We start from the raw sequence: 26,817 nt of genomic DNA on the forward strand, positions 1-26,817 counted from the left end.
CGACTTGGGCAACTTTGTTGAGATATCGAGCTTCACTCGTGATATGCCAGGGTGACCGTTGTGCATTTATGTCACCGACTTGTTAGTTGTGCAGATGCGGTTGATACACCGCCCATGAATAATAGTTAGATGATAGCTATCTTTATCTACTCTAGTTCGTGGCTCAATTAGTATACCACCTTAGTTAGTTGAGTTTGGTTTGAGACCCATATATAGGGTTCTTCTATTTCTCTGTACCTGTGTTCTTTTTTGCTTACACAACTAAGAAGAGGAAAACTGTTTTCAGCCTCTATCTTTGTGTGTATTCTCCCATTGTGCAAGTGAGAAAGCTACAAGTGAGATTCTTCCTTCTCTCCCACAATCTTGACATGGTATCAGAGCTTGGTTCGTGGTAAGAAGCTCAAGAAAGTAAACCAAGTCCGCGGTGTTCTAGTAAGAGGACCAGTGTTGCTTTCATTTTTCGAGTTTGGGAGCAAGTCTCTGCAGGTAGCACAGTCGGAAAGTGTAAGAGTGCATTGTCTCAGATTGAGACGCCCTTCACTGTGTAGCAAGAGGGCAGTATATGCTGCGGGTGAGGGTTTTAATCCTCGGTTGCCCTGTTTTTTATATTTGAGGCCATATCGCGGCCTGTTTTGGAGGCGGAAGTTTTCCACACGTACTCAGGAAAATGCCATATTTTTTGTTCTGCGACCACTATTTTACAAGTCGGTAAAAAGTTACCATAGAAATTACATCGTATGCCTGTGCACAGACATTGGGAGTTACAAAATCATCCTCGTTGCCTATTGATGCAAAATTGTCACTAGGAAGTGACTGTGTGATCAAATACCACTTTCGTCAGTTCTACAGATTTACCCTTGTGAGACTGAAGCAGTGTTTTTTGCAATGACAAAATTTTTTACAGTGTTCTGTAATGGCGTCTGATTTTCTTTCACAGATTGTCACTGAAAAGCTTGACAAGAATAACTTCCAAGTATGGAAGTTTAGAATGACGAATTTCCTTATGGGAAAATGATATTGAGAATTCGTTGTAGGAAATTAAGAAGAACCAGTTCTTCCTGATATTCCCAATCAACAGCAAATGCAGGCATTTAAAGAATGGTATGAGAGAGCCAGAAAAATTATGTACTGGCTGTCTATTAGTATTTCAAAATCTATGATTATATATATTCAGGATACAAGTACGCCAAAGAACGCATGGGATACTTTGTCAAAAATATATAGCACAAATACGTAAGCCAGAAAAATGTAGCTCAAGCAAGAGTTGCACAATGTGCAAAAAGAAAGTATGAGCATCAATGATTACCATATAAAGGTGAAGAAGATTGCAGATGCAGTTGCTTCCATTGGGTCGCCAGTGGAAGATGATGATTTAGTTTCTGTGACCTTGAATGGTCTAGGAAAGGATTATGCATAGTTCCGAACATCCATTTCCATCCGTGAAAGATTTTCTGATTTTGAGGAGTTGATTGCTCTTCTAATTTTTGAGGAGCAGAGAAATGGTGGTGCATCTTCTTCAGGAGGAACTTCAAAAGAAATTGTCTTCTACTTAAATGCTGGAAGAGATAGAGGCAGAGGTAGAGGAGGCCAATCTGAAGGCCGTGGTAGAAATCAGAATATACAGCAAACTCAAGAAAACCAGTCCTATGGAGGAGGACGTGGTAACTCTAGAGACAGTGTCACAACTCTATAAAAACAGAATTTGTATCATTTTTCATTAATTTGTCTATATAATGATTTATTAAATTTATTTCCTTTGCACTAATTAGATATAAAGAAAAGTGCATTGGAGCTGACCATTGATGAGTGGTCACAGGTTATGGTGGACCCACGCGGTGGGTTAGAGAAAAGATAGTTCACACTTCCACCTATATGGCCCGATTGGGCGCCTGTGACTAGAACTCACGCATATCAGGGTTAGACTCGCACACAGAAAGGATTGATGCCTTGAAGTGTAGGCTAGATCCACCAGAATAGACAGTTACAATCAACAAGATGGCATGATCATGAAATGCTTGTATAATGTGCATGTGTGGGCTGAAAGCTTGAAATGCACATTTCTTTGCATAGAAAAGTCACATGAAGATTCGGATGTCATTTTTGCGATGTATACGGAAAGAGCTTTCATATGATATCCATATTGGGGGGGGGGGTCCCTAAATTTTAGGAGATCCCTAAATTTTAGGAGGTCTCTAAATTTTAGGAGCCTCGAATTAGCTTAAAAATGCTAGTACTAAAAAATAGGGATGTCATTCTAAAAATAGTAAGTTCTGTACTCTGACTGTGTTTACTAAATTTGGTTGTTTCTATTCTTGACAGTATTCAACCCAAAAAGGAAGGCTATAGAGAAGAGACAAGTGTCAAGACACTTGTCACACAAGTTTCCAAGTGTTCCACCACTTGTCACATCTCATGACATGTGACTGGACACTTGTCTTGTGCTACTCCACTTTCCCCTTTTGTACTAGCTCTCCCCTCTCCTATAAATAAGAGCTCGTTTTTCTTCATTAACATCATTTTTCTTTACTGTAAACTCATGTACGGCACCCACAGATAGCCAGAAACTGGCCCCATCCATCCCCATCATCATCCCCCATTTCTCCATTATCAAATTCCTCCATATTCCCTCTTCTATCACTGATGTTTACAGGACAGCAAGCCTGTAAATTCATTACAGCACCTCCTTCTCGAGCTCTATCTTCCATTTTAGCAACAAGAAGCAAGCCCTATCCATGTACTGCTGATCAACGATGGAGAAAGGCTGATTTTCCCTTTTTCTTCTCTCATACTGTAAAGAAATCAGTTCTTATCATTACATAATAGATAATGCATGTGTGTTTGTACATCTTTGCATGATCTTGTGAGAGTGAGAATTACTTTTTCTCACTCTCAGGTTGATTGTAACTGAGCTCTTCCCTAAGGGACTTGGGTTGAGCAGAAATACATTCCTTCGGGGAGGGTTGCTCATCTTCAACCCTCAATCTTATCTCCATTACTTTTACATTTTCATGGCTATAATTTTGTGAGTAATTTTCATTTTCAGCTTTAAGTGTTCATTCTCTTTTATATTAAATCTCAAAAACAAGTGAATATCATAATTGTTAAGCATACTACGTTGTTCGGGGCGTTTACAGATAGGGGGAGCCAAAGAGGTCGTGGTAGATGGCAAAAAGGCCAAAATGCAAATAACAATGTTAAATGCTACTACTATGGTAAAATGGGTCATATGGCTAAAGACTGCTATAAAAAGCAGAATGACATCATGAATGAAAAATTGCAACAAGGGAATTATGCATCTTCTAGTAGACAGGGTGATGACAGAAATGAGCATTTGTTTATGGTGCAGCACATGATCAATTCTGTGACAAGTGTAGAAGAAAGTAACAATGTATGGTATATTGACTTAGGTGCATCAAACCACATGACAAGTCATGCAGAATGAATGTAGGATGCAAGAAAAATGGAAAAACCAAGATTTGTGGAGACTGGTGATGATACTGCACATCCTATTGTGCAGATTAGAAAAATTCATTTGTTTATGCAGGATGGGAAAAAGAAATACCTGTCGAATGTATTTCATGTTCCGAATATCACCAAGAACCTAGTTTCTGTTGGTCAAATGGTTGAGTAGGACTTGCAGGTTAGATTTAATCCTCATGGATGCTTTGTTGAGGATATAAAAAATAAAGATCGCTTGATAGCAAAAGGAAAGAAGAAGGGCATAATGTTTACGTTGGATACAGACATGCCTGAATTGAGTGCAGCAATGTTTGCACATGGGATCGGTATAGTTGCAGATATTGATATCTGGCATAAACGTATTGATAATGTTAATGTACAGTGACTTAAATCAATACAAGCCCAAAATATTGTTGTAGGATTGCCTAAATTCAAGGTTACAAAAATGCATAAGGTATGTGAAGCTTATCAATTTGGAAAACAGGCAATGAAACCATTTCCTAGATATGTTCAAGATAGTAAGAAGCCATTGGAATTAATCAACTCTGATGTGTGGACTACTAAAGCTACATCTATTGAAGACTGCCATTATTTTGTCACTTTTATTGATAACTATAGCAGAAAAGTTTGGGTGTATTTTATGAAAAAGAAAAGTGAAGTTTTTAGCCATTTCAAAACTCTTAAAGCTATTGTTGAAAAAGAAACATGCATGCAAATAAAATGCCTAAGGTCAGATGGAGGGGGGGAGTACCTCTCAAATGCGTTTGCAAGGTTCTTGCAAGAGCATGGCATAAAGCAGCAATATTCATGTAGTCATATCCCACAGAAAAATGGAATTGTTGAAAGAAAAAACAGGCATATTGAAGAGGTATCTCGTGTCATGCTCAATGAAAAAGACCTGTTAGATTTTTACTGGGCTGAGGCAGTTGCTACATTAGTCTACATAATGAACAGGACTCCCACTGCAGCAATATATGGCATTACTCTAGAGGAGAGGTATACTGGTAGAAAACCAGATATTTTTCATTTGAAAATTTTTTGTTGCATTGCCCATGTTCATGTGCTAGATGAGTTGAGATCCAAGTTGGATCCAAAAGCTGAGAAATGCATCTTTATTGGTTACTCTTCTACTCGTAAGTTTACAGTGAGCAAAGATGTTATTTTTTATGAGATGAGTAGCTGGTATAAACTAGTAAATGTGATTGATAATGTAGATGCACAAAATGATAATGCTGCACAGACATCACAGCAGTAGTCATAAGATATTAGTGGACTTGGAGTGTCCTCTAGCAGTGGTTCACATTCTTCGCCATGGACAGGTAGACTGAGATCAGGAGAATCTTCTAAAAGCAATGTGGATAGTGGTATGTAGGTTTTACGAAAAGGAAAAGAGAAGGTAGATCAGCCCATGTTTGATATGAATGCAGGTCACTTTTATATGGATGGTGAATCCAGTGGCTCAGAACAGAGCATTGATGAGTTGGGTATTTCTTTTATTGTTACATCTAGAGTAAGGAAGACCAGGGATGTTTTGAGAGCACTTGGGAGTGAACCTACTTTACGCAGGTCTACCAGAGCTAGGTATTCTGTGGATAAGCTAAATATGATGGATTTACAACCATTCACTATGCCTATATGGTCAAAGTAATACAGGAACAAGAACCCACTTCTTTTAAGCAAGCCATGGGAAAAGAAAAATGGGAGAAAGCCATGGATGAAGAAGTGGATGCCTTGGAAGCAAATGCTACATGGAAATTGGTACATTTGCCTAAAGGTAAGAATGCAATTGGTTATAAGTGGATTTATAAGGTAAAGCACAATGGAGATGGTTCTGTGAACAGATACAATGCAAGATTAGTAGTCAAGGGGTATGCACAAATATATGGCATTGATTATGAAGAAACATTCAGTCCGGTTGCAAGGATGACAACCGTAAGAGGAGTCATTGCTATGGCTATATCAAAGGAATGGTCTTTACATCAGATGGATGTAAAGAATGCATTCTTTCTTGCATGGTGATTTGCAAGAAGAGGTCTATATGGAGCAGCCACCATGTTATGTGCATGCTATTCATCATGAGTTTGTTTGCAGGTTGAAGAACGCCTTGTATGGCTTAAAGCAAGCACCTAGATTTGGGAGAGCTGCGTTATTTCTTGGGCATTGAGGTGATTAGATCACCAAGTGGGATACGGCTCTTGCACAGGCGGTATGGATTGGACATGCTGTCCAAATATGGGATGACAGGCTGTAAGCCTATTTCAGTTCCTTTGGAGAAGAATGTGAAGCTGAGCGCAGATGCAGGTGAGCTTCTAGAAGACCCTACTATATACAGACGCATAGTAGGAAGTTTGATTTATATGACTATTACCAGGCTAGATTTGAGCTATGATGTTGGATTGGTAAGTCAGTTTATGCAGGCTCCAAGGAAATCGCATTTGGATGCGACTAGACGTATACTCAGGTATATGAAGCCCACATTGCAGTATGGACTATTTAATGAGACTAGGGTTCAGATACAGTTGCATGGATACACTGATGCTTATTGGGCTGGTAGTATTTCTGATAGACGATCTACTAGTGGATATGTGTTCTCTTTTGGGAGTGCTGCAGCCACTTGGAGCAACAAGAAATAGCCTACACTTGCCTTGTCGAGCATAGAGGTTGAGTACAGGGGTGTAGCAATGGCTGCATGCGAGGTAGCTTGGTTGCATAAGCTACTTTATGATATGCATCAGTCTACAGATGGGCCAATTGTCATTTATTGTGACAACATGAGTAGTATACACTTGGCAAATAACCCAGTCTATCATACTATAACAAAGCACATTGAGGTGCATTATCACTATGTGCGGGAGAGGGTTTTACTAGGTCTTATTGATCTAGTTTATGTCAGCACAGAGGATTAGGTAGCTGATATATTCACGAAGGCATTGGGTGCAGAGAAGCTGCACAAGTTCAGAGACCTGCTTGGTGTGCAGGAATTGGGATTGAGCTCGAGGGAGAGTGTTGAGATATCGAGCTCCACTCGTGATATGCCAGGGTGACTGTTGTGCATTTATGTCACCAACTTGTTAGCTGCAGATGTGGTTAGTACACTGCCCATGAATAATAGCTAGATGACATCTATCCTTATCTACTCTAGTTCATGGCTCTGTTAGTATGCCACCTTAGTTAGTTGAGCTTGGTTTGAGACCCATATATAGGATTCTTCTATTTCTCTGTACGTGTGCTCTTTTTGGCTTATACAACTAAGAAGAGGAAAATTGTTTTCAGCCTCCACCTTTATGTGTATTCCCCCATTGTGCAAGTGAGAAAGCTACAAGTGAGACTCCTTTCTTCTCTCCCACAATCTTGACAAACTCATCCTTAAGATGCAGCCCTATCAATTGATATCAGGAAAGCTCTATAGGTTAGGGTATAATAGCTTGCTTCCTAGATGCATGTACGAGCATGAAATGCATGATGTACTTGTAGAAGCACACAGAATAATTTCTTGAGGACACTTGAGACACAATAGCCCACTCTCAACTATAGTGACCTACACTTTTTCGAGATGCAATGGGATTTGTAAAGCACTGTGATAAATGCCAATGGACCAAGGTACATATTCGCAAGGACAAGATGGAGTTGATCCCAATTATTGCAAGACAATCTTTCGAAAAATGGAAAGTTGACTTCATTGTGTCTATTAATCCCGTAGCATAATACTCATAAGCCAAGTACATCATAGTTGCCAACACGGACTACCTCACAAAGTGGACAGGAGTTTGAGCCACTAGAAAGAACAATGTTAGAACTACAACTAAGTTCCTTTGGGACCAGGTGATCTCACAATTCAACTGCTCCATTGAACTAGTTAGTGATCAAGGCATGCATTTCATCAATGAAGTGATTGCTCACCTCCTGTCAACCTTTCTAATCGTACATTGGAAATCCTCACCGGCTTACTACCCTCAAGCAAATGGCTAGGAAAAATTTGCTATTCAAAAAGCTAAGGCACCAACAAACATTTAGGAAGTGATGAGATTTGTAGGTTGAGGTCAAATGGCATAGTAGGTACTTAAGATATTTATCTCATATTTGCTCTCCTCTCACTACACTTACTAAGAAAGAAATGCAAATTTTTTGGCAAGAGGATTAGGAAAAGGCTTTTATGGTGTTGAAAAATATGGTGGTTGTGGCTCCTATTTTATAGCCTCCTACAAGGGATTTGACCTTCCATGTATTTGTTGATGCCTTTGATGTGGCTACAAAAGCAATACTAATATAGAAGAAAGCACCTAGGTGGGTTAGACCTATATATTATGCTAGGAAGAGACTTAGCATTGATGAAAATAAATGGAGAGAGAAGCATTGGGAATGGTGTATTCCTTGCAGAAGTTCAAGCATTATCTATAGGGCAATCAAGTTATCTTTCATATTAATCATTAAGCTTTACTATTCCTGATTAACAAACATCAGCGTTGCTACTATTGTTGCAAGAGTTTGACTATAAGGTGGTTCATACTCTTGGCAAAGAGCATGCTATTGCAAATTTCTTGAGCAAGTTGTAGAATGATGTATTGAGTCTGGTATATCAGATTAGCTACTTGATGCTAAATTATTTGAGGTATAGGGTTGTGTATATAGACTCCTATTATGATCGATTACTTCATTTCTTAGTGGAAAGAGTTATGTAATGTACACTTGATAGCTGATCAAAGGAGAAGATTGGCTGTCAAGAGTAGGTCTTATTAGGTTATTCTAAATACATTGTATTGATAAGGAGTGGATAATATATTGAGGAGATGTGTGCTTGAGTATTAAAAACCAACACTACATGAAGCTCATGCTGGTCTTCCAGGTGGTCATTTTTCAAAAGAAATTAATGAAGGAAAATATTGTAGGTTGGATTATGGTGGCCAATTGTCTTGAAAGATGCTCATTTCTATGTATAGGAATGCTTGCAATGTAGGATCACCTGGTGTAGAATCACTATATGTTGTGAAACCTTTTCAGTAATGGGTATAGATTTTATTGGACCAATAAAACCCACAGCTCAAAGAATAGAGAATATATATATTTTGTTTTGTTTGTGTGTGTGTGTGTGTGTGTGTGTGTGTGTGTGTGTTCTAAAGAGGATGACTAAAGGACAACCTTGATTAATATTGCTATCTTATTGGATTACCACTACTAACATTTTTGGCAAGACATGGCCACAATATAAGTGGCAGTATCTCATTTTTTTCTATCCCAATAGAATCAACACCAATTGGTTTCAAGTAGCTTTAGGGTTGGTAAACGTATGGAACGAAGTTATGTCTTAATTAGCTTGGAAGGACTGAGAAGCATAGGGTGAAGGTTTGTTATGGGTTTTGAGCTCCATCAAAGTGAATGCCACTACTATGATGGAGATTATCATTGCCAATCATGTCCTTGAATCGTGGAGTTATTAAACATTGTAACAAATTCAAGCTTTTAAAAGGCACTATGTTTGTAAGGTGATTATTGTGGTTGATAGCTATATGATTTTTGCCTAAATGGCATTGGATGAACCTTGATCTATGAGTATTTAGAAATTTTTTGAAAGGAGGAGAAAGATCAAGAGCACTTGACAATGTCGAGGAGAAAGATATTCAAGATTGATGATGCCATGATGCTATCTCTGTAGGTCATCGATGTGGTTACCATCATTGGTAATTTCAAAGCCTAATGCAACATGCGTGTTTCTTTGTGTTATTTTGTTTCTTGATTACTTTTTGCCTTGTTGGGTTGCATCATGGTGTAGTGTACTACACCATGGTCATGCTCATTCGGGTTGAGGCAAGTAGGGTTAGTAGAACCCTCTCTTATCCCATGCATATGCGAGGATCCAATAAGGAAAAAAAAGTTTCACATCTCTCCTAATACATTGAGTGTAATCTGGGTGCTTCTCAACCTCGATGCAACACCCTTGCTAAAGGGTTTTTGAGAAAATTCCACAATACTTGCACACATCGGTATGAGATAGCTCTTCCTAATTTGATTTTCAACATGTGGTACAAACATAATCTTTTAAACATATTATTAGAAGGTTTTGGAGGGTACCATATGGCAACCTCTCATAATCTCTTTTTCTTTTTCGCTTTTTCCCTCTCTCCTCAATGAGCAGGGATGAGGCTCTCTCTCTCTCTCTCTCTCTCTCTCTCTCTAAAAATATAATGTTGTTACTATTATAATTAAACATTATTATGAAAGAATAATTAAAAAATAATTAATACATATATTTATATTACATAATATTATGTATAATTATCATTTATTTATTGTTCATATTCATTATAATTAATGTATAATTATATTTAATAATAATAATAATAAATGATATAGTTGTCCATTAATTTAATAATTGATTATGTATTAATAATTAACTATTAATAATTTAATTAGTTTCTAATAAAATATATTTAATATATTTGTATCGAATAATTAATAGATGGGTTAATGTATACATATATCATGTATAATCATAATAGTCTATAATATTGATTACTATATTGAATATTTTAACTAATTATTATTATATATAATTATCCCTCATGTACTCTTTATATTAATGTGAGGTGCCTCCTCCAGCTAACTCGGAGGAGTCCTCTTAGTAGTCGACTAAAATTCATATCCATGCATATCACCATCTCATCTCCCCATGGAAAACCTTGGACTTAGTTGAACATGGGAATCTCAGTTCTACTTCACAAGGGAAGCATGGACAAGTCACCCCTAACAACAATATAATGGCCACCTAAGAAAGACCACTTTGTAATCAATCAAAGGCAGGAGTGAGGTTAACACTCATTTGGTTCAAAGAGAGTGAGAGACGGGGGAGAGTGTAACTCGATCCCCCTACCTAGAAGGTAAAATCTCAGCTCCGGCTCCCTAAAACGGTGTCAAACCTAGTAACTAATCCTACCAATATTGGAAGGGTCATGATTTAATCAACTCTATCTAATGTTGGAAAGTTACCTGACTTATTGAGTCCACCCAACCATAGGTGTTCGGTCTTAGGATCGAAGCCTCCTACTTTTCTCGATGGTTGCTTAGTTTTCTAATTAGCAAAGCATACTACCACGTTGTTTGGACATATAAAATCAGCTTCCTTTTATTACTCCGTTAAATTGGGTTCGTTAAACTCAATCTTTAGCACATAACAAACAATTCGTAAATCAAATACTTTATTTCATAGTAACATCTAGAACCATCACTCCGATGAGTGGTACACTCTGTCTTTCCACAAAAAGACATCGTCCATAACCTAGGATAGACCTTCAAATCTCTTGGAATTGGGCTGTATGTGATCGCACTCCGTCCGCAGTCAATATGGAATTTACTAGCTCAAAGCCCCTCTAAGCTTCCTTGAGTTTTAGGAGCCATCCTACATAACAGGGGCACTTACCACTCAGCCCTTTCGCCCTCTCAGGGTTTCGAGTGATCAAAAATAAAAAATACCTACATCCCTCAAGAGCGTAGGACTCCCATTCGAGGGATTGGAAGGTCCTATCTCCAAGGCTCACAACTAAGGCGGCAATTAAACACCTACCTCCCTCAAGAGCATAGGACCCCCACCCACATGTGAGTTTTTCCACACTCCACAGAGTGTTAGGGAGCATTGGGTTGGGGACCCCAATGTCCCGAACCACTACAATCCACAACTCATCTGTCTATGCAAGCACGGAATCATAAGATCCATAATTCATCATTCACAAATCCAAAAGCAGTCATAACCATAAAAGCATTTTTAACACAGTTGTCAATGTATGCAATGCATAAAATCTATCCCCTTCATCAATTTCCATATTTTTTTCCTAAAAAGCATTTGTTAATACTAGCATGATTTTACAAGTTTAAGTAAATTCTAACTAATCATGATCATTTTCTTATGTACTAACTTGATTAATTCCGTTTGGCCATCCATCGTGATTACGATTTATAGCCGCAATCTCAGTTTGTTGTGGAATAACTAGTCCTTCGGGTTGAATGGATTCGGGGTTAGCTTCCGCTTACGCTTTAGCAGTGACTACTTCCTCATGTTGGGGAGCTTTTTGAGCGTAACCTCGCTCATCATCTTGATATCTCTTGGGAGCCATGGAAGAAGCTTGTTGGACTCGGGCAGTGCTTCCACACTGGTGTAGAGAGAGAGAGAGAGAGAGAGAGAGAGAGAGAGAGAGTTGTCTGACTGCAGCAGAGTGTGACCTCGCTCAACATCTAGATGTCTCTTAGGAGCCATGGAAGAAGCTTGATGGACTCGAGGAGCCCTTCCATGTAAGTGTGGAAAGAGAGAGAGAGAGAGAGAGAGAGAGAGAGAGAGAGTCGTCTAATTGTAGCAAAGCTTCGTTGCGTCAACAACAACAAAGAGACTTCTACACGGGTCATTGTGTGTATATGTGTGTGTGTGTCCTTTTTGACATGATACTCTACCCCTTATTTATATAGTAATTGGGGGGGGGGGGGGGGGGAAATAGAGGACACTTGCTTTTTATCTTTTTCGATGATGTCATCGATGATAAAGAGAGAATGTCTTCTTTTAGCATTTTTTATGACATCAGAGAGAGGGACTCCGTGAAGATAAAAATTGACAAATATATGGGCGAGCATTGCATGTCGCGGCGTTCGGTGTCACTTCAAGGCTCACGACTAAGACGACGACTAAGGCGGTGACCAAGGCATAGACCTTGGCATCTTGGGCTTGGCATACTTGGCAACTGGCTATGAAGGCTTCATTGGTACCATTGGCTGCACGTGAGAAGCTCTCACTAGCTTGTTGGAAAATCTTCCTGGGGGAGGTTACCTATCTCAATAGTGTCATCACCCAAGTGCACTTAACTACCAAGTGACTATCCACTAGGCTAGTTATTTTTGTTGTTCTATACTACAAACATAGTTTTAATAAGCTAGTCTTGGGAGGGTTTTCCAAGCCTTCCTTCCATAAACTGGCATATAATACCTCATTAATAATAACAACTGTCTTCATATTTAGAGCTAGTTTTAAAAATGTGCAATTTTATTTTCAACATAAATCAATTTTTGCAATGTATATGCACATTGTTTATCAAAATAAACTAAGTAATGGGGACATTACATTCATACAAAATTGTAAGTTTTCAAAATGTATACGCATATTGTTTATTAAAATAAACTAAGTAATGGAAACATTACAATTAATGATAATAATATTAATATATTTATTATGCTTTCTAATGCTTTAATATACATTAGTACGTGTATAAATTAATATGTATAAAAATAAAATGATGAAATAAAATGGATATTAGTAATTAATAATTAATATATCAATTAGTTATTTATAAATGTCTAAGATTATTTCAGTTAAGATTGTGTGTGTGTCCATGTACAGGCACATGAACATGTGCATGTGTATATGAGGAATACACTTATACATATAATATTAGATAACTATATAGTTAATAGCAATATTATATATCTATGTTATATGCATATTTTAATATATTAATATAAAATAACATCATAATATTATATATGATAATTTTTATGTATTTTATGTTATTATTTAAAAATATTAAGTATTAGCAAAATAATTAAAGTACAACATTTATATGCATGTATGTTAAATAATGTTATGCTTATATTTACCATATTAAACACACGTATAGAAACACACATGTGCACACGTGTGCTAATACAGTGATCATCAATTTGGGAAGGCATCGTAAGTGACGTGGGGATGGGGATGGGTGCATGGGGGCACTGATGGTGGGAATGGGATGGCTTCAAAAGGAAGAAGGAAAATGACATGGAAGTTGGGAGATAGGGGTACCCTAATGATTTAAGGAGGTATAGCCCCACATAGCCTTGGGAAATGGTGTGGCTACCATTTGCATATCCCCATCTTGTCTACCTTCATCATCCATAAAGGGGGCTTACACCACTGTAGAAAGCGAGCTTGGGTAATTGCCCCCTATGATACCACTTGAGAAAAAAATACATTTTAAAAAAATATTTTGGAGGGGGATTCCTACATTGGCCTTGCAAAGAAAAAATTGATTATTGTAAATTATATTAGATGGAAAGAAAGTATTTTATATACTTTTAAAATTTTGAATGTATTAAAAATTTTGAAGATATTATACATAACTAACTAAACTCTAGGAAATATCACATTATACAAGGGATGTGGATCAATTCCTACATAAGCCTAATGCCTCTAGGGTATCTTTAAATAGCTTTCCATGATCTCATATACTTAAAATAGGATATGACCATACCATAGAGGCTCCCTAAAGTTGCCTTGGATCCCTTGATACAGAGGGAATCACTAAGATGGCCCTAGATCACATGCCTTAGTCCCCGTTCTCATACTAAAGTATAACTCACTACACCATCTCCAACCTAAAGATTTCACCTCGAATGTTAAGAAAGTAACTAAAGAGGAAAGAGAAGCGAGAGAGATAAATCAAAAGAGAGAGAAATATGAGAGAGAAAGAACAAAGAGAAGGTGAGAACAACCATGAAAGAAGAGAGAGAAGGTTAGAAAAACCATGAAAGTTGTGTAAGAAGATGAAGATGAAAGAGACTTTTCATTACCACTCAATATTTTAAAAAATGAGTCTCTTTACATCTTCTATACCAAGCTAGTGTAGTTGGTACCTACCCCTTAAAATTTTCCCAAAATTCTAATGCCTTTCTAGTTCTTTAGATTCCATCCCAACCAAAGTTTTTTTCCCTCCAAAAAAAAGAAAGGGACTTATTACAAATGACTTGAATAGTGGAGATGACATAGTACTACTATGCTTTAGCATTACAAGAATATGAGAATCTTGCAAAATCTTAAAGAGCTAGATTGGAATCAAAGCTTACGACCAAGCATATTATATGTACATCATTTGGGGATCATAAAGTTAGAAACTTGGCCCCCAAATCTTCATGAGTAGACTCTTACAAATAGTAGTCAACATGTCTCTACTGCTACAAATGCTATTGTAGTAAATCTATAATAACTTTCTATAGACTATTGTGAATCAAGTGTATCATATGTCAAAATGAATTGTGCAGGAAAATTTCTGAGGTAGAGTAATTGGCAAACTCTCTAGGCTTATGGTATGAAGACTGTTGGTTCAAATATAGCCCTTGCACTTTATTAATCAAATGAACCTATGAATCCCTTGCATATTGCACATCATGAGAAAAGTGTCTTAGTAGGTCTTAAGTCATTTGTTTACATGCTCCTTTTAGCCACCAGTTTCGGGATGTTACGCTATAGATGGAGCTAGTTTTATTCCCATTGAGATCAAAACCACTTACCACAAATTGCTCATAAACTTGGTATCCCAATCATGAACTATGACTTGAGGTAGCCCATGCGACTTAAACAAATGCTCATAAATTGGTTGGCTACTTGAGACGCCTTATTTTATTGTCATGGCACACATTTAAAAAAAAATTATTTGATATCCTTTCATATACCCTTCCATTGAGAACCCTCAGAGAATTATCATAGGTTTTAAAGACACATAAATGACCAATTCTAGGTGTAGAATGTATCTCCTCCATAATTCTTTACTTGAAGTAAGAAGTATATGAATTATGATATTGCAATGAGACCATATGAGACTATTTTGAAGCTAAAATTGGGAGTTTTTCTCCATTGATCTTTGCTATAATTTATGGAAGATATTGTCATGAAGGGACTTGAGAGAGAGAGAGAGAGAGAGAGAGAGAGAGAGAGAGAGAGAGAGAGAGAGAGAGAGAGAGAGAGAGAGAGAAGAGTACATAGGAGAGAGAAAGTCTAGATAAGGAGAGAGAAATATTGGAAATAGAGAGAGAAAGAGAGGAAAGAAGAGATATGGTTGGTAGCCATGAAAGGATAGGTAAGAAGTTTAGAAGGTTAAAGAATAGAGCCATATTATTGTTAAAGAAATGATGGATGTACATATGTCCTTTACCCTTTTTATATGCCTCTAATTCAACTCTTTCATTCCATCCCCACTTAGGCAAAGTTTTGCTCAAAAATAAGGATGGGGCTTATTACAATTTTCTAAGTGGTGGAAATGGCAAAATATTTTGCATGGACTAAAAAAGGCCTAATCTTCAAGGATTCACTAAAGAAGTACTCCTACAGCTAAGAAGTAAGTATAAAGTATTTACGTCCATTTGGAAACATAAAAATGAAATCTTGGGTCAAAATTTTGCAATTAAGAGCTTCTTCTAGATGTGGGCATAGTGCTATCCCATTGCAAACCTTGTTGTACTAAATATGCAATAACTTTGGAATTGACTGATCCAAAGTGAACAAGTTATGGTGACAAACCTCTCTTTAAGCACTTTCAGGCCATGTGATTCATGCATTTGTTTTATAAATTGAGCATTATATTTGGCCCAAAGTAAAGAACTATTCTATAGTAAAACAGAGCCCACTAGTTGTCATGACCTTGCCACAAATTACTTGAAGTTAAGGGCATCATTCCTAAAGTAATCTTGGTCCATGTAGAGAGTCAAAACCTTCTAGATCAAAAGAGAAAGTGACATTCCATCCATGTATTAGAATCTTGGCCACCAATCCATATGTATCATTATCCATGGAATCATATACATACACTTGTGGATCCACAAAAGCATAAGCAACCGAGTCAAATAGAAACCCATGGTCATGATGTTTCTCATGTTGGTCATGATTTGCATAATCTTCTTCACATTGGTCTTCAAGTAACTTCCCTACACAATCTTTAGGAGCTTCATAGGTTTCTACTCTAGACCTGTTATCTTCCTCTTGACCTGCATCAAGGTTTTCCTCAACATGACCATCTTTTTCCTCTTCATCTGAATATTCAATTACCAATAATATTTTTGCATTCTTTGCTTTGAATTTAACTTTGTGATTGGAGCACATTGGTCACTTTTTAACCATCTAGCTCTAATAGCTTTAGACAATATTTTGCCCATATCATCACTATTGAGTAGATCCGTCATACTTCTATTCATAGTATTCATGATGATCAGGTGGTTGAGAATAAAATGACTATTGCTCATAGTCATGTCTTTGCTATCCATAAGAAATTGGTGCAAGAGGATGATGTCCATAAGCATTAGTGTGTTATTTATATATATTTTTGTACTACTCATAATCATTGGTAGGTTGTTGTCTATGTACATATTGCTACTGATAATCATGCTACCTGTTAACTCTCAGACGAACAAGGTGGAAAATCTAAAAAATCTAAAGCAAAAAACAAGGCCAAGAAAAAAGTGAAATGGAAGACGAAGGTGTGCCAAGAAAAATCTAGAAACACAAGAAGTGTAAAAAAATCCTAAATCAAGGAGAGAGGTGCACAACAAAAAGTACAAGTCAATACTTTTGTAAAAGAGTGTAAGGCACACGATGATTTATTTTGTAAAAGAGCATCGAGGACTCTCACCCATGCAAATTGTAAATGGTTAGAGGCACGGGTTGAGGCCATGCCAATAGGGAAGAGGAGGAGAAGGGTTGGAGGAATGGGCAGACTAAAAAGGGGATGGCTGCCCAAAGGAAAACAGTGTTAGGGTTTTGTATATAAAGTTGAAAAGTGAATTAGGAGCCCATTCTTGTGTGTAGCCAAAAGTAGCTCTCTTCTTCTTCTTTTTCTTGCTTGCTTGAGCTTCTGCTTGAGAGAGGGACTATGAGAGTGTGAGGGAGTGAGTGTGTGAGGGTGAGGGACCGTGGTGGAGAAGCTCTTCATCTTCTCCTCTCTTCTTGTCTTGTCTTGTCTTGCTCGCGAAAATGGAACTTGGAACATGGAGCTTGAGAATCGAGCTCACTTGAAGCTTGCACTTGGATTGTGGAGCTACCGAAGTGCTCGGGAGAGGAGACAACTCGATCGAGCATGGAGGTGAGCTCACTATACTCGTAGAGAGAGATAGTGCATCGGCTATGTGAGAGGTAGCCATTAGTGCTCAGCTTGAGATGCTTGAAAGAATAACAAAACGGTGGGTCTTGGCAACGAATTCAAGCCTTGAGTGCTTGCACGTTCCAAATCAAGCATTGAAGTAGGGTTTTTCCCGAACCGGTGCTTGAGGTAGATAGATAGGAAGTAAAGGAGTTTGAAGAGGTATGCAATCTCCTTAGCAAGTAAGTTTTTGGTTTTTTTTATTTGGAAAAGAAGGTTGGAGTAGTGTAGGTGTGCTTTGTGATTTGGATGCATTAGGGTAGGAAAAAACAAAGAAAAAAAGAAAAATAAGCATTGGGGTTTTTGCTTGTGAAACAAGACCAAACAAGGCACAAAGAGAGAAAAAAATGAAAAAAAAGAGTGCTTAGAGGTGTTAGAATTGCACATGGAGTGATCAGGAAGAGTAAGGTTGAGCCCAACGAGGGTTTAAGACCCTAGGAAGCGAAGGGATACCTCATTTTCAGGTTCTGCAGTAGAGAGAGAGAGAGAGAGAGAGAGAGAGAGAGAGAGAGCTTGGAAAATACTTGGAGCTTCTAACGAATCGATCAGTGGCCACAAGACAAAAATCCAAGTCTCGAGTCAAAAGCGTTGGAGTGACTAAGCCCCTCATGATTGAAATTAAGAAACCAAACATGTCTATTTGAAAGGTAGATCCTCAGCCTAGCGTGCTTAACAAGCGGATGTTAAAGGCAATCGTCGAGTGTGCACAAAGATCACTAGTGCCCAAGGAGCCTTTGAGTTCTCAAGAGGATAATGAGAACCACAGGTGCTGTCAAGAATCGCGTGGTGGAGGGGGTTGCTCAAGATGTTGCGCCGAACACACACAGAATGCACAAGGAGAAGCTCACTCAAGAGAGAAGAAGAGAGATGGAGGCCAAAAACGTTTTCTTGCTGATTTCTTCTTCTTCTTCCACACTCTTTGCAATGTACACAAAGTATAGATAAGATACAACATAAAAAGAAAGTGGCTTACTAAGTCAAACAATGCATAACCGACTACACTAGTCGACTGGCGCTATAACTATGCCAGCTATAAATAGGTGTAACGACCTGAATATAATAAGTAATGAGTCAGTGGCCATGTGAGATGCATAATGACCACCGACGTGCTAGGTGTAGACATGTAGACCCATCTAACCAGGCGGTCCATCATCAATGTCCGCATGTGTTGAGCTTGTCATCTCAACACTGCCCCTCAAGCTCAACTGCATCTCTGCAACTCCAAGTAAGCTTCGAAACTTTTGAAGCTTCTCTGTACCCAATGCCTTTGTGAAGATGTTAGCTATCTGATCCTGTGTGTGCTGACATACACCAAGTCAATCTCACCTGCTAGTACATTCTCTCTCACAAAGTGGTAGTGTACCTCAATATGTTTTGTCCTGGCATGGAACACAGGGTTCCTAGCCAACTGTATACTGCTCATGTTGTCACAATAAATGACAACTGGACCTTCCACTTGCACATCCAAATCAGCCAATAGCTTTTGTAGCCATACTACCTCACATGCTGTAACAGCAGCACCTCTATACTTAGCCTCTGTACTCGACAAAGCAACTGTAGATTGCTTTTTGCTGCTCCATGCAACTGCTGCACTACCAAGAGAGAACATGTATCCGTTGGTAGATCTTCTATCAGACATACTACCAGCCCAATCTGCATCTGTGTATCCAAACACCTGTACATCTGTACCTGCCTCATAGAAAAGTCCGTAATGTAATGTGGACTTCACATATCTCAATATGCGTCTGACTGCATCCAAATGTGGCTTTCTAGGTACTTGCATAAACTGACTCACAAGACCAACAGCGTAGCTCAAGTCTGGCCTTGTAATGGTCATGTAGATCAAACTCTCCACTATCCTCCTGAACATAGTAGGGTCTTCTATCTCATCCCCAACATCAGCACTCAACTTTACATTCTGCTCCAACGGGACTGAAAGTGGTTTGCATGCAGTCATACCATACTTGGACAACATATCCAAGCCATACTGTCTTTGGGACAGCCATATACCATCATCACTTCTGATCACCTCAATGCCAAGGAAGTACCTTAGCTCACCTAAATCCTTTATCTCAAACTTCATCTTCAAACAGCCCTTGACTTCAGCAATCCCACTATCACTATCACCTGTAATAATCAAGTCATCCACATAGATGACTATGATGACCAAACCTGCTTCTCCCTTTCTCACATAAAGTGAGTGATCAGCATCAGAAACATAAAAGCCAATATTAACAAGATACTCTCTGATCTTGTCAGACCATGCTCTAGGTGCTTGCTTGAGCCCATAGAGTGCCTTCTTCAACCTGCACACATACGTGGGATGATCTAAATCTTCATAACCTACTGGCTGATCCATATACACTTCTTCCTGCAAATCACCATGCAAGAAGGCATTCTTTACATCCATTTGCTGCAACCTCCAACCTTTGGCTGCTGCCAAAGCAATCACACATCTGACAGTTGCCATCCTAGCAACTGGACCGAAGGTTTCATCATAATCTTTGCCATATGTCTGGGCATAGACTTTTGCAACCAGTCTAGCTTTGTACCTGTTAATAGAACCATCTACATTGTGCTTAATCTTATAAACCCACTTACATCCAATAGCTTTCTTTCCCTTCGGCAATGATACTAGATCCCAAGTCTTATTGGCCTCTAATGCAGCCATCTCCTCATCCATTGCTGCATCCCAATGAGCATGACCAATAGCCTCCTCAAAACATGTGGGCTCAACATCCTCAACTAGTTTCACCATATAAGCATAATGGTGAGCTGCATAACCTTCAAAACCAAATCTTTTAACAGGGTATCTCACCCTGCTAGACTTGCGTACCACTGGATTACTCAATGGAGTCTTTGCATTAACGCGTGCTCTCTGCACACCTGGAGTCCTCACTGAAGGAATGCCAAGCTCATCATCTAAGCTCTCTGAGCCACTAGAGTCTCCATCAAGAACTGCATCAATGCCTTCTGACACTTTATTCTTTCCTTTGTCTTTACCTGTAGTGCTACTAGATGCACCTGAAGATGTAGAGGTACTCCTTAGTCTCCCAGACCAAGGACTACTAGATGATGTCTCTGGTCCACTAAGAGTCTGTGATTCTTACTTTTCAGCCTGCACATGAGTATCATGATCATCATCAACATCCAATGCATCACCACTAGATGCATACCAACTGCTCATTTCATCAAAGATGACATCCCTGCTCACTCTGAACTTACATGTGACAGGGTTGTAACAGCGATACCCTTTCTGCTCTAAAGAGTATCCAATAAAGATACACTTTTCAGCCTTTGGATCCAGTTTTCTCCGTAACTCATCTGGCACATGAACATACGCAATGCAACCAAACACTTTCAAGTGTGAAACATCAGGCTTCTTATCTGTAAAACATTCTTCGGGGGTCATACCATGAACTGTAGCTATGGGAGTTATGTTCATAATATAAACAGCAGTATGAATAGCCTCAGACAAAAAATGCTTAGGCATATTCTTTTCAGCCATCAAGGCGCGTGCAACTTCTGCAATATGCATGTTTTTCCTTTCTGCAACCCCATTTTACTGTGGGGTATACCTGCATGTGAACTGTCTCTTTATCCCATGAGACCTCAGAAAATCACTGAACTCATTTGAGAGGTACTCTCCCCCTCCATCTGACCTCAAGCACTTTACTTTCAAGCCTATTTCTCTTTCAACTGCAGCCTTGAAAGTTCTAAAGTGCTCAAATGCTTCACTCTTTTCCTTCATAAAATATACCCACAGCTTTCTAGAACAATCATCAATGAATGTGACAAAGTATGAATTGCCTCCAAGAGATACATTTTGTGTAGGCCCCCAAATGTCTGTATGCACAACATCAAGGATATTTCTGCTTACATCTCTATCATGTGAAAAAGGTTGTCTTGCCTGCTTACCAAACTGACATGCTTCACATACCTTCTGAAATTCTGCAACTCTAAATGTAGGCAAACCTGTAACCAACCCTTTGGACTGCATTAATTTTAGCCTTTGTACATTTGCATGTCCAATGTGTTTGTGCCAAATTTCAATGTCTGCAACAACACCTTTTCCTTTGGCATACATAGCAGCATTCATAGTAGGAATTCCAGCGTCTAGAGTAAACATACGCCCAACTCTACTTCCCTTTGCTACCAACCTGCACTTGTCATTGAAATCTTCTACAAAGCAGCCCTTTGCATTAAATCTGACTTGCAGCCCTTGCTCTACCATTTGACCGACTAACAACAAGTTCTTTGTAATAGATGGCACATGTAATACATCTGAAAGACTCTTTGTCTTACCATCATACAAGGACAAGGAAACTTTTCCAATGTGTGAAATAGGGTGGCATGAGTCATCACCCGTCTGCACATAACCTGCATTCTGCAAATTCTGCATCTCTCCAAACCATTCTGCATGGCTGGTCATATGATTGGATGCACCTGAATCAACATACCAAACATCATCATGTGCTCCCTTTCCTGTAACAGCATTCAGCATATGCTGCATAACAAACATACGTTCATTTTTGTCTTCATTCTGTCGTGAAGACGATGCATAGTTTCCTTGCTGCAACTTACCACTGCGGATATCATCTCTCTTAGCATAACATTGGGCTGCAATATGACCTATTTTGCCACAATAGTGGCACACAATACCAGAGTTGTTAGAACCTCTGTTCTGCCATCCACCTCTTCCTCTAAAGCTCCCCCTGCCTCTAAAGTTACCACGACCTCCTGAAACGTGCATATCGCCAAATTGCTGATTCAATCTATTTTGCTGGTTGTCACTACCACGTCCTGTACCACGGCCTCTTGAAGAGAACCTGCCACGTCCCCTTCCTAAACTGGAGTAGAAAGCTTGGACCTGTTCACCGCTTTTTTCAGATGTCTCACTTTGCATGTTGATCTCTTCAGTGATCATAAGGGAGACCAACTCATCGAAATCTGGAAATGGCTTTCTAATATATACGGAAGTTACAAAAGACTTCCAAGCCTTTTCATTATTAAGTCCACCCAAGGTAGACGACACCAAATCATCATCATCGGACATTGCATCAATTGCTGCCAAGGCATCTGCAATGCTCCTTACCTTCAATGCATACTCATTGATAGATATCTTCCCTTTCTTCAATGTATTCAACTCTTGCTTGAGTTGAATTTTTCGTGCCTTTGTATTTACAGAAAACATACTTTCAAGTATGGTCCAAGCTGCATATGCATTCTCTGCATTTCTAATATGTCCCAACATATTATTGTCAATTACTGCAGACAACCAATACATGACCTTCTTGTCTTTTGCATTCCATTCCTTTCGTGCTTTTGTCTCTTCTGCAGTTGGAGGATCACTCACCTCCGACTCCTTTTCTTCACCTGAAACGAACTCGTAGAGGCCTTTTCCAATAAGAAAGTTCGTGACACGGAACTTCCATGAAGGGTAGTTGTTCTTGTCGAGCTTCTCAATGATGGGGCTTCCACTATTCTCTGCCATTATCACAAGAATAATACCAAACAGCAAGCAAATCTTTTGCAACCCTTGACCTATAGTGCACAGCAATACACCAGATATCCTTTTTCACTGTCTGCTCAACAATACATGCAATCTGTAACCAGTTTGCAGATAAACCTTGTGTTTACTCACTGGTAAACACCTTTGATCTTACAGATCTGAAATCTGTAACCTGCGCACCCACTTTCGGTCGATATAGCCGAAGTCACAACGTACCTTGAAACTGCTGTCCGCAACCTTGCGGCTCTAAAACGGGCCCTGAAACGGCCTCAAATGCCCAAAATAACTGCGGGAAAGCCCTAAAGAGCCTATCTGCGGAATATACAGCGCTCCACCAAATCTCACTGCAATTTGAGATTTTTGCTCTGCCCTGCTTCCGGTGCCTCCACAGGCACTATCCAAGAGAAAGAGTGGAAGGATGGGAGAGCTTCTTACCCGTGGCTTGCTTGCTCGAACCTTGCTTCTTCTCCTTTGCTTCAACCTTCGAAATCAGCCTCTCTCAGTGGTGCGGCTCTGATACCATGTCAAGAATCGCGTGGTGGAGGGGGTTGCTCAAGATGTTGCGCCGAACACACACAGAATGCACAAGAAGAAGCTCACTCAAGAGAGAAGAAGAGAAATGGAGGCCAAAAACGTTTTCTTGCTGATTTCTTCTTCTTCTTCTTCCACACTCTTTACAATGTACACAAAGTATAGATAAGATACAACATAAAAAGAAAGTGGCCTACTAAGTCAAACAATGCATAACCGACTACACTAGTCGACTGGCACTATAACTATGCCAGCTGTAAATAGGTGTAACGACCTGAATATAATAAGTAATGAGTCAGTGGCCATGTGAGATGCATAATGACCACCGACGTGCTAGGTGTAGACATGTGGACCCATCTAACCAGGCGGTCCATCATCAATGTCCGCATGTGTTTAGCTTGTCATCTCAACAGGTGCAATGTTGCTCATGAAAGACTGATTGCTCAACAAAGCAAATGGGAGAATCGTCTAATAGCCACCACGAGAAAATCTTTCAATCTCAGTGCCAAGTCCACCTAGGAGTCCCAAATCTCCTAGACCCTCTTTCCCTAAACGGACAAAGGAAGCACAACAATAGTCGTCAAGTGCAGCTGTTCAATCCCAATCTCTATCTCCATCTGAGCTTCCAAATGTCCAAGATGCGGGACATGACACCACCCCTAATTCTCAGCCTAAGGATATGCCTATGCAATCCACCATGACTAGCTCATTGATGCTTGATCTGCACAAGTGAATGCGCAAAGGGAAACAAAAGACACACCCACTTTTGATCTCCTTAAGGAATTGACACCATAGTCTACCAATATTAGCCAGTCCATTGAATTAGCTGCTACTACTTCCAATCAGGAATCGCAGCAGTCACAGCCTTAGGCCGTGATGACGTCCCTTGTGGAATGTGTCCTTAGTAATTCATGTGCGGAAGAGATGTCGCAACCAACATTCTTGACACCTCTAGCACTTTCGAAGCACCTAAAGCCTAGGCTTGAGGAGAAATCTGTTGAAGACTTAGCCAAAGAGATCGCGCATCTGACCAATAAACCAAAGATGAAGTGCATGATGAAGCTTGATCACAAGCTGACAGCCATCACATATGTGTATGTCCTTGTGGACATTGGAAGGCAAACACTAGAACACACAAAGCTCATAGCCAAACCCTAACTTGGGACAAGCAATAACATGTTTACTCCTGCTATGTAGTTGTCTCGTTGAAGAAGTCAGAAAGGATATCCCAAAATCCACAACTAGGAAATTGCACTTGATACCCTCACTATATACTGCTCAATGTGAGACAAACAAGGAAAAGCTCAAAGCAATCAAACAAAAAGGGAAATGACAAGGTAAATTTGTGCAAAAATGGTACTCCAACCAAAGTTTGGCAGCCAACATTGGCCATCGACTACTAACACTCACTGAGCAAAGGAAGGCCCTTTGGACATCAATACATGATCCCATGTACATTGTCCCAACCTCATTAAGAGTGTTGGCAATGGTCCACGAGGTCTAACTTTTTGCCACCACTATCCAAAAACATCCCTTCTGTGATAAACTGCTTCTAGAAGAAGATCTACACATGGCTAGTAGGCTAGGAGTAGGGATCATGGTACTTAATGCTAGCACATATGTCTTCTAGCTCACTCAAGACCCTACAATCCTAGATCTTTATGCTTCCTATCAATACAACCCTAACTTCTTCATATGTTTTTGTCTAAGCCTACATGACAGGAACCCTAAAGTGTCTCTTGGTTCTACACTAGAGTCACTCAAACCTCCAGAGCAAGAGAAAAACGACTCTAAACACAACAACTACTTTGATAAGAAGCAATGGAGGCATGTTTCAATGGGTAAGCATAGGAGTCTAGAGCAAATGCTTGACTAGGAGCAACTACCAATGCAATCGGATGAGGGAATAAATGGAGGGGGATTAGCTGAAGAGTTAGACTCTTCAGAAAGAGAGGCAGTTGTACCCTCACAACCTAGCGAGGTTGTTCAGCAAGCCACGGCTATGTCCCATGAGGACACACCAAAAGAAGAGAATGCCGAGGCCCAACCAAGCACATTAACAACAACAACTGACCTAGTTCAAGGTCTTGAGTCTTTAAATGATACACCTCGATTTCCCAAGAAAAAGAGGAGAAAACAATGGCAGTTGCAAGTGTCTATGGACACCAAGAAGATTGAGACCAAGAGTGCTGAAGAGTTGAGGAATAAAGCCTCAAGTCCACCCATGAATGAACCCATTGCCATCTCTCCTAATGGCGGTGAAACTTGAGACACATGCATGTGTTATGATAAATCAAAGCAACCATTACTATCAATGGTTGCTTGCAATGCTCAATCCATCGACATTAGAACTTACATTGACCAATCAAGAGTGGATACAACACTGTCACAACAAGTTGACAAAACTATACCAGTCACATTCGAGGAGAACCATGACACAATAGTAGCAAAGCCTTGGGAGAAACATAAAAACCCAAAGAACATAATTAATCCTAGCATTAACCAATCTTGCTCATCTAGGCCTAAGCCCCTAGCTTTGCTAAAGCCTAGGGAAACTCCCAGAACCTTGCATGAGAAAGCAATAGGGCAAGCCCTCATTAAACATAGAAGTGTCACAGAATGCTTGACTGATTTGGATGCTAAACTCAAATTATTCGCATGTGCCTACATCCTTGTGGACATGGGAACATTCTCTAGGGAGTAGCTTGAGGAATATTTGTCATATCAACTATCTTGGGAAGAGCAAGAATATCTTAATGAGAACTATGACAAGCTCCTACATGAACGCATGCAACTCATCTTTGACGAGGAAGCCGACGAACTACGCTTAACTGTGACATTCAATGAAGCACTTTGCCAACAAAATCTCTTAGAGATAGAGCAACTAAAGCGGCAATTAGAGGGTCAAAGTCAGTTTGAAAAATGTTGGTTTGAAAACCGCACTACAATGGCCGAACTTGGAGCCTTGATTATGATAGTCTTAGAGGAGAAATTTGGCCCAATGGCCGTCTCAAAGAGACTCGACCTATATGTTGTCAACTTCCTTTCAAGTATTGACTACCATTCGAGGTATGGACTTAGCTAGAACTAGCCAAGAGAACTCTCTAATTAATAAAATTCTCACTGAGGAGCTACATATTGCTAGTAGACTCAAATAAGGCACCATGCTACTTGATGTTGCAAAATATATGTTGTTTACTGAGTAGGTTGCCACAATTACTGGATATGTATGCCACACTCCAGTACAATCTTGAGTTCTACAATTGGTTTTTATCCTTATGAAGTGACATGTATTCATAAACATGTATATAAATAAATAATGTGTTTTGTGATTGTGTTTATTTATAAAAAAAGAAGTAAAGCCAACACACACACAAGCAATGATAATCAAGTACAGTGATA

General features: G+C 39.3%; 1 pseudogene; it reads left to right on the forward strand.

Moving 5' to 3' along the window:
• The first annotated feature begins 913 nt into the window (after positions 1-913).
• Positions 914-26,817, forward strand: part of LOC148021863 (uncharacterized) — a 52,263-nt pseudogene continuing 26,359 nt past the window's right edge.

The sequence above is a fragment of the Lygodium microphyllum genome, chromosome 17 (assembly GCF_053477565.2).
Source record: "Lygodium microphyllum isolate KBCC chromosome 17, Lygodium_microphyllum_v1.1.10, whole genome shotgun sequence".
NCBI lineage: Eukaryota > Viridiplantae > Streptophyta > Polypodiopsida > Schizaeales > Lygodiaceae > Lygodium > Lygodium microphyllum.